Below are 9779 nucleotides of genomic sequence, written 5' to 3'. Positions count from 1 at the left end.
GCCACTACGGAGGTTGGAGGGAGATCCCTGCCACAAGAGGGAGGAAGACAGCTCTCTTCTGATGACTGTCAGGATGGAAGGCTGGTTCCAGAAGTTCAGCAGGAGTCCAAAGTGTCAATTGTGGCACCAAAGTTACTGGAAGGCAAAGTTGGTCAGAGAGGGATATGGAGATATTTTTGTAGAAGGTTTTGTTACACCAGAAAAAGAAGCCTTCAGGGGCATAGAGTGTGGAAGAATTAAGGGAGAAAGTTTTATTGCAAAGGGAAGAGTTTCCTCCATAGCAAAAAGGGGAATTTGTCAAGAAGAAAGTCAGAAAATAATGGAACTTCTGGGATGGGGTTAATGGGATGCCTTGGAGTAAAGAAAAGATTAAGGGGAGCAAGATAAGGAACAGCTATAAGAGGAGGGAGTCCAAAGGTGGCGCATAGAAAACAAGCAGAGAGGTTACCAGTTTTTGTCATTTCAGCAACCATTAGGCCTTCGCTGATGAGTAGGGCTAGCCAAGAGAAGGGTTGGGAGGCAGAGGATAGCCAGGAGGAGAGCTCCTTTTCAGCTTGTAGTATGTTAGAGTATACCTTGGACTGAACTTGGACATAGCTGCACCAAATATAGACCTTGCTAGAGGGCCAGTTTTGAATTTTGTTCATATACATGGCCCCTTGGACCATGGAGGTGCAGCACGAGTCCCAGGGGTACCAGATGATGAGGGAATACCCACTGTCAGTGCACCAGAATTTATGGCCAGACCATCCAGTGCCCAGGATTTGACCCTCGGCGGGGACAGAGGCACTCCAAATGGTACACCAGTGCCAAGGGCATCCAACGCTCTCCTCAATATAATGAGTTTTGCATTTGTCATGCTTCTGGTCAAAGAGGAAGCACAGAATGGGAGCAACCTTATTTGGGTGATGTTTAAAGTCTGTAAAATTTTAAAAAATAGGCTTGGCACAGCCTGTGGGTGGACAGTCTGCAGTAGCCAAAACGTGTTCAAATTGTTGTGTCTGATCATAAGTGGTCCAGTTTTCTGTGAGATAGAATTGCCAGGCAACTGGGGATGTGGAGGGCCAAGTGGCTGGAAGATGTAGCAGTAGCAGCAGGCACCAGGTGAAGGTTGTCATTATGTTATATACGTCTAGAAAGAAGCCTTTGCAGGGTTAAAGCGAGAGCAACACATAGACACACGAGCACAACACAGACACAGAGGGCCCAATAGAGAGCTGTGTGTCCTTGATGGCCAGACGAGCATGTATCCTCCAGGGACGGCTCAATGATGCCAAGCACAGTGCGAATGGGAGTCAGCCCCTCCAGCAGGCCAGCTGTGTCCTCTGGGGCAGGGTCGTCTTGAGGTCCTTCCAGCTTTGTACTGCAGGAAAAAGGAAGATTCTCTCAGGAAAGTGTTTCTTCCCTGGATATGTGAGATGTCTCTGGAGGATCATCAGCCTGTTTTACAAGTCTCTATGGCAGCCATCTCGCAGCATTTTCTTTGGTGTCAAACAAGCATACTGATCCTCGGCCCCAAATGAGTACTGGGTCTGGGCCATTCCATTTTAAAGTTAAAGGATCTTTCCACATGGCTTTGGCAAAGGTATTTTTTGTATTTGTGTTCCAAAAGTGATCAGCAGCTGAATTTCCCTGAGTATCAAGGGTTAAAAAGTTTAGGACAAACAAGGAATGATGAAGGATATTTCTTGGAGAGCCTTTTATGGGATATAAATCCCCCATTTTTAACTTTTGGAGGGTATGTTTAATAGTTTGATGGGCTCGTTCAACAATTCCTTGATCCTAGGGATTGTATGGTATGCCTGTAATATGTTTCATTTGTAATTGATAACAGAAACTTTGGAATTTTTTTTCAGTATATCCAGGGCCATTATCAGTTTTAATAATTTGAGGCTTTCCCATGACACCAAGGCAATTGAGTATATGAGCAATGACATTTTTTGAAGCTTCTCCAGCATGGAGGCTGGTAAAAATGAATCCACTAAAGGTATCCACAGTAACATGGAGGTACTTAAGATTACCAAATGAGGGAACATGTGTTACATCCATTTACCAGATCTCATTGGGAATTAAACCTCCACGATTCACACCTAAGTGGGGAACAGATAGGAGGGTGACACAGTTTGTGCATTGTTTGACTATGTGGTGAGCTTGTTCCCTAGTGATTTTAAAAAGAAGACACACGATTTGAGCATTAAGGTGATGTACAGAGTGAACTGCTTTGGCCTGGGCCACAGGATCGAGCTCAACAAGGAAAGCAAACTGGGTGGCTTTGTCAGTCATGGCAGTGCCTGTGGCTAGAGGCCCAAGGAGCCCAGAATGAGCATGAATATGGCCTATATCAAAAGGATGTTGCCTAGAATGTATGCATTGATGGATGGAGAAAAACAGAGGGGTAGCGTTTGTGGTGGGTTTTATGTATAGCACAGTTTCTAACACGGGGATGGATTGAGCAATATAAGCACTATCAGTATACAGATTAAAAGAGGTATTTGGAAGTAGTTGAAAAACCTGTAAAACAGCAAACAGTTCCACCAGTTGAGCAGAGTGGAATGAGGATTGTAGGGAAGTGGTTTGATTGTGTATAGTGAAGGCTGCTACTCCATTAGAGGAGCCATCAGTGAAAACTAGGGGGACATGGGGAAGAGGTTGGAGAGAGGTTAATGTAGGAAAAACAAATGGCTGAAATCTCAGAAAGTGGAGAAGTTTGTTAGTAGGGTAGTGGTTATCAAGGGATCCCTGAAAAGAGGTGCAAGATATTGCCCATTTGTCATCATTTTGTATTAACCATTGTATTTGGGAAGTGGAATAGGGTAGAATAATTTTATCAGGGTCCTTACCAAATATTTCTCTGCTTTGATCACGTCCAATTTTTATTAACTCTGTCACCCATGAGGTGTACAGGGTAAGGAATCTGGGTGGTGAAGCAGGTAAATGGACCCAGAAGAGGGGTACCTCCTGCCAGAACACCCTGGTGGGGGTAAAGTCAGTGGCACAAATGACCAGAAGAGGCTTCTATAAGAGATAAAAGTAATCCTTTGGCTCAAAATTGCAGCCTCCACTATCTTTAGGGATTCTAGGGCAGGGGCTGTTAATGAGTGGCCTGAAGCAGGATCTGGGTCTCCTTTTAGGATGGCAAACAAGGGTTTAAGCTCTCCAGTAGTTAGCTTAAGATAAGGCCTGAGCCAATTGATATCTCCTATAAGTTTTTGAAAATCACTTAAAGATTTTAGATGATTTGTCCTAAGTTGAATCTTTTGTGAAAGAATTTTGTTATGAAAAAGTTCAAAGCCTAAGAATAAGTAAGGAGGTTTTCCGTGAATTTTATCAGGAGCTATCTGAAGACCAGCTCTGGTAAGGGCCCTAGAAAGCTCTTAAGAGCAAGTAAGGAGTTTAGTGGGATCAGGACCGGCCAAGAGGATGTCATCCATATAATGAATGATATACAAGGAAGACCACTTATGTCTCAATGGATCTATAATTTGGGCCACAAATTTTTGACACAGTGTAGGGCTGTTAGCCATCCCTTGGGGCAACACTTTCCATTGGAATCTCTGCATAGGGCCTCTAAAATTTACCACAGGTAAACTAAATGCAAAATGCTGACGATCCTAAGGGAATTGTACAAAAGCAATCTTTTAGGTCAATAATGATTTTACAATATCCTGCAGGAATTGCTACTGGAGTGGGGAGGCCTGGATTTAGGGCTCCCACAGGTACTATGGCCTTATTAATTTTTCTAAGGTCCTGGAACAATCTTCATTTTAAAGGGCATTCCAGAAACACTCCACTGTGGGGGACCTCTGGCCTCTGACCACCTGTTTAGATAAACCTATCATTTTAAAAGTAGTAAAGTACCATTGTTTGCTTAGCCCATCACAATGGAGATATCCTCAGTGCTTTTTGACCCAGCAGATTTCTCTGTTTTAGATTCTCCTTCTCCTTTCTTATTCATCTCTGGCCATCAGCCTGACAAAATTCAGGGAGAACTAGGACAAAGTCTGAGAGAGCCAAGGACACGTCCTATAGTGTATAGCTCAGACCTCTGTGCGAACATTTACAATAGACTTTATTAAACACTTGAAGAAAGAGGCAATAGGCATAAGAGAAGCAGAAGGCAAACTCCCACAGCTATAAAACTGCCTAGCCAGGAACTTAGAGAGTCCCAACCAGGCAACACAGACTTAATTGTAGTAAATAAATCATTAGCAGCCTTAGTAGCATCAAAATCAAGATGCCTGTTCTGTATAGCTAGAATTTTTGAATGTAAGTTAACCAAATCTAATGAAATGTTATCATGGTGCCAAAATTGAGACAGTTACTTTATATACAATAGAGTAGAATCTGGTCTTTTCTGAGCCAAAACAGCTAGGTAAATATTAATATAACCCTTGATAAATTTTTTGAAAGAAAAAACATTACTTGACAACCAATGATTCTGGCTTAAACTTCATAGCTATTGATTTTATGTACCACAGAAATTTTTATAAACATAAAACAATTTTATGTTTTATCTATGACTTAAATTTGATAAAACTTAAGCAAGATATTCCAACATATTTTAGCCTGAAAATTAGTTTTTTTGTCTGCTTGCTTGTTTCTTAAAGTTTGTAAACAGTTTAAAAACCTTTAACTTTAGGCATGGTGTTTAGGTTTGGCCTGATTTTTTTTTTTTAACATCCGTACACCTTTATTTATGTACTTTAACATTATGATTATCTAAGTACCACTCAAAAGGCATTTTTAACAAGTAATAATTGAAAAATTCTTTCCCAGCTCCTTTAATCAATTCATCTCACCCCATCATTAATTACCTTTCTTTCTTTTTTTTTTTTTAATTCCCCCAAGGGGGTGCACCGTTCCTAGAGGCACTGCAATACCAGGTCAATGCATGGAGTGGATGGAGCGAGCTCCTATTCCAACTCCGAGCTCCAAAAATTTATTTAATATATTGTTCTCAGATAGAGGACATATCAGATATTAAACTTATAAGAACAGATACTACACTTGATCTTAGCTAAAAGGCCGAGAAGTGATTAATTATCTTTCTTATAAGGCTATTAAAAATTATACCAAATTGATTAATCCTATTACAAAAAAGAAAGCAGTCTTAGTGCAATTTTATATCATTAATACCAATCACACACTTGAAAATGATTTTATTAGGAGTAACTAAGGCAAACTGTGTTGTTATCATGAGGCAGGCTGGCTCAGAAGTCAGATCAGTTGCATCCTCCTTTAAAGTAACAGGACATTACAATCTTTTTTTAAAAATATCTGACAAATTGTAAGTTACCTCTTTAGAGGAAGTTTTGTTGTTTTTAATAGTCCTCTATGTAAGGCGAACTTGATCTAGAACAAATATCTGGAAAATTTACCCCTGCAAAAGACATTCAACTTTTCCTTCTTAATTTCTATGCTTAGGCCTTCGATTTCCTTGAAATGGTTCTCGAGAAGAGAAAGGAATGTCACTTGTGTCCATCTCATCTCTTTAGTTACAAACAGTCACAAACATGACACGACAAGCAAGTACAATGAACACACACACACACACACACACACACACACAAAGGACAAATCCTCCTGATAAAATAAAAAACATTGCTTAAAGAACTTGAAGCAATTTCAACTCCTTGTGCTTTTAAAATATCTTTTACTATGGCAATTAGCTCCTTTTTATTCTTTGTTAAATCTCTTTTTTTAACCCATGTTCCTTGTGTTTTCAGAGAAGTTTTAAGCCCTTTAACAATTTACGTTTACTTAGGGTCTGTCCCATGATAGAAAAGGAAAGAGGAGAAATGGCAAGACCAAAGGGCAATGTTCCTGGTTGGAGAACCAGCACGGGGGATTCTCCGATGCACTTGACGTGAGCCTGACATCGATTTTAAGAACTGTCAGCTGCTCAAAGAGCATTTATTGGCTGTTGCATACCCAGTTTTGTTGATAGGAAGAGAGGGTAGATAGGAGGTCTTTGCCAATGCCTGAACTGGCTGTTGGGATTCGCACAGGGAGCTAGGGGCCTTCAGGCAATGTGAGAGGTAGCCCTGGCCAAGAGGCCTCAGTTGCCCTGTCGCTATGTTGCAATTCCATGCGATGGTGCCAACCAAAAGTAAAAGGAGGAAAAGAAGTGCAAAAAGAAAACCCATAGTTCTTGTGTCTTGCAAATCTGACTAAATAGTCTTAAATGGTTTGCCTAGAAGTCTGTGTCACTTGTCATACCTTAGCAAGTTGGTATCAAGGGTGGGTTTCTTCTGTGGTGACCACGGAGCAGGTCTGTTTCACAGGTGTATTGCCTGTAGTGATCTTACGTGGATCTTCACTCACCCTGGTGGGGTGGCGATCCAATGGCAAAGACGGCCGACCACTCGAGCGACACCCAGGTCACACTTTGTACCTCGGGCCCCACTTTGGGTGCTGTTTGGCCCATCCATTGGGGATTTGGACAAGGACTCAAGGTGAAGCTAAACTGGGTGAAAAAAGGCAAACAGACACAAGAAGGAGACCATGCTAGGTGTTTTTCAAGGCCTTGAGAGTTTATTCTTACATGTAGGTTTATATAGGGTTGTAGGGGGAAGGGGCGTGGTCAGGGTAAGGAGTTGTAGGGAGAAGGGGACATAGTTAGGGCAAAGATCGCAGAGTTACTGGTTAAACCGCAATGCCTTTGTTTCTTCCTCAGCTACTGGCAGGATGGGGGAAGTGTTTAGCCAGGTGTACAATCCCATTGTTTCTGGTAGTTGAATATTACGTGAGGAAGAAGAAACTTAACTTGCTATACGGCGGTCTCTGTTAACATGGCCATGGTTTGGTTCATAGCTCCCAACAGTGGCACATGCATTTGGAGTTCATTTGCAGTGTCTGGAGGCCCTGGCATGCCCATTTTCTATCTGCCTCTCTCTCTCTAAAATAAACAAATAAATAGAATATTTTAAAAAGAAGAATATATGGGTGCCTTTCCTTTTAGACTCAGAATCGGGGCCTGATTTAAAAATTAAAGCTATCTTGGTCCTATTTGCCTTCAAAACTACAAATAAATCAAAAATAGTTAAGAAAAATTTTAATTTAATTTTAAAGTCCTATTCAAGGCAAATTTCAAGTTTTTATTTTACATCTATAATTTACGCTTCATTGAGTTTTCTTTATTTGATGAGTATCATGGATGTCCAGTCATGCTCTGGATACCATGGTTACTTTCTCTTTATCTTTGCTTTTTTACAGAAATCTAAATTTGCACTAAGATTTTCTTTCTCAAATAGAGGTACTTTGCTGTCATTTCAGTCTTACAAAGGCTTTTTGCACTTTCCATTCTGACTAGGACAAAATAGTGAAACTTCTTTTTATTCTCATTCTCACATAGTTTGCTCTCCCAGTTCCATGTAGGAAAACACTTTTTTTTTTTTTTTTTTTTTTTTTTTTAGAGGTAGGGTTTCACTCCTATCCAGGTTGTCCTGGTATTCACTATGTAGTCTCAGGGTGGCCTCAAACTCACAGTGATCCTCCTACCTCTGCCTCCCAAGTGCTGGGATTAAAGGTGTGTGCCACCATGCCCGGCTAGGAAAGCACTTTTTCATGCAAAAACTGATCAACTATCTAGGTAGTCCATCATTCTGAATACTGACTACTCATGATGTTCACTGCTCTGCCTTGCAAAGATTATGTCTGGTTCCTCTGCTTCTTTTCTTGTTGGACAGGGCAATCTCTAGATGTTCCATCCAGTACTGATGTTACTCTGCAAATTTCTGTGATTTCAGGGCTTTTCACATGGACTTTGGAGTTTTTCTCCTCATTTTTATTTTTATTTATTTATTTGTGTGTGTGTGTGTGTGCTTTTGTTTTTTTTTTTTTTTTTTTTTTTTTTTGAAGTAGGGCCTCACTTTAGCTCAGGATGACCTTAAATTCACTCAGTAGTCTCAGATTGGCCTCAAACACAATAGTTTTCCAACATCTGCCTCATGAGTGCTGGGATTAAAACTGTGTGCCACCATACCTAGTACAATCTTACCTGGTGGTAGTGAATCATTTGGACAGTAGCTTGAGGTAATCTTGTCCTTGCTCATTCCCTCACTCCCCATCTCACTGTACCAGGGAGGACTTTTTCTCTAGTGTGTCGTGAAACTTACTCGTTTTCAAGACGGTGAGTACTGCTTCTCATCCACATCCTGCACATTATCCTTCACAGTTTGTAATCTGTTCAAAACAAACAAACAAATAAACAAAAACAAGCACCGCAGCGAAGGTCTGTGGCTGCTCAAGAATGTGCTGCAGCTGCGCATTTCCTCATAACGAAAAGCAAAGCATTTTTAGTAGCTGAGCAGACCCTGGGAAGACCGGCCCGAGTGACTTGCCTGGCTTCGTCCTCTCCTCCTATCCCCTCAGCACTACTCTATGGGTTATTCTGTGCCCACAGCACTCAGGCTCTACTTTACAGCCATTTTATTGGCATCATCTTTGATGAGGAAACTTCTTCCAAGATGTAACAATACTGGTGCCTTTGTTCACTTCCATTCTGCTCAGAGCCCATCTTGTTACCACGGATGCCTTCCCAGGCTGTGTAAGATTTCCATCTTCCCTTCATCCTGGAGCATTCACATCCCCAATGTCTAGCTTTATTTCCTATTTTCCTTTCCACTTTGTATTTTCCAACAGAATATATATATATATATATATATATATATATGGAATAAAGAAGAGAGTAAAATAATATCCACTTGTGCTATAGATCATATCAGGTTACCATTCATTTACAATGTTAAGCAGACTAAAGGAACATGACCTGTGGCATGTGAGAAGACATTACTATAAAAGTTGTCATTGGATGCAGGTAGGAGGGAAATAATGGTACCAACATAAGAACTGAATATACAAAGTTTGTATTTACTAATAATAGAAAAGATTGTTTTACCTCAAGAGAAGCACTTTCATAGGAATGAATACCTCAAAAAGCTTTTTAAATTATGTGCATCTTTCTATTAAGATAAATGTAAATATGATTTAAAAAGAAAAAAAAAGTTGTCATTAACAGATCTTTCTACATGTAGTATGAGAAAATAAAAATCAACAATACCTAGTCTTTATTAATCTTTTAAAGAAACATTGAACAGGTTAAATGTCTTTAGTATGTTAGAGATGGATTTAAAATTTGAATTGGTCTGAGTAGATCTCATTAAAGCAACTCTCTGGTGCCTGTTTATACTAATAGATTTCATATAATTAAATATGCATTCCTTTTATTCCCATGTTGATTAGGTATACTACTTAAAATGATAAAATTATACCAGAAAGATTAGGTGACCTGTCCAAAGAGAACTAGTACCTCAAGAATAGAATACAAAATTATTTTTAAATATCAGTGTCTTGTTCACCTGTACTAGTTGCTTATCTCCTTGACATAAAGTTGATGAGAATAGCCGACCTTGAGGGAGGAAGACTTTGCTGTGGTCCGTAGTTGTGGTGATACAGTCAAACCATCATCACTCAGAAGGCGTGGCCGTGGAGGAGCTCAGTGCCATGTGCTCACCTTGCTCACATCTTGGTAAATCAGGAAGGAAACGGGAATGCTGGGCTCGCTTTTTTCTTTCCCCCTGTTTATTCAGTCCAGGACTCTCAGCACATTGGGTAGTATTGCCGACATTAAGGGAAAATCCTGCTCCTTAGTCAGTGTTTTCTAAAACACTATTAAGAGATAATATCCTTTTTTTTAAAAAATTTTATTTATTTATTTATTTATTTGAGAGCGACAGACACAGAGAGAAAGACAGATAGAGGGAGAGAGAGAGAGAATA

General features: G+C 40.2%; 1 non-coding gene across 1 annotated transcript; it reads right to left on the bottom strand.

Moving 5' to 3' along the window:
* Positions 1 to 4846: 4846 nt before the first annotated feature.
* Positions 4847 to 5037, bottom strand: LOC123460300. The gene has a single exon (XR_006636880.1). It is a non-coding gene; the product is annotated as a U2 spliceosomal RNA (small nuclear RNA).
* Between the last annotated feature and the right edge of the window lie 4742 nt (positions 5038 to 9779).

Source organism: Jaculus jaculus, chromosome 4 (genome assembly GCF_020740685.1).
Source record: "Jaculus jaculus isolate mJacJac1 chromosome 4, mJacJac1.mat.Y.cur, whole genome shotgun sequence".
NCBI lineage: Eukaryota > Metazoa > Chordata > Mammalia > Rodentia > Dipodidae > Jaculus > Jaculus jaculus.
The sequence above is the reverse complement of the archived record's forward strand: the minus strand, read 5'-3'. Positions and strand labels throughout refer to the sequence as shown.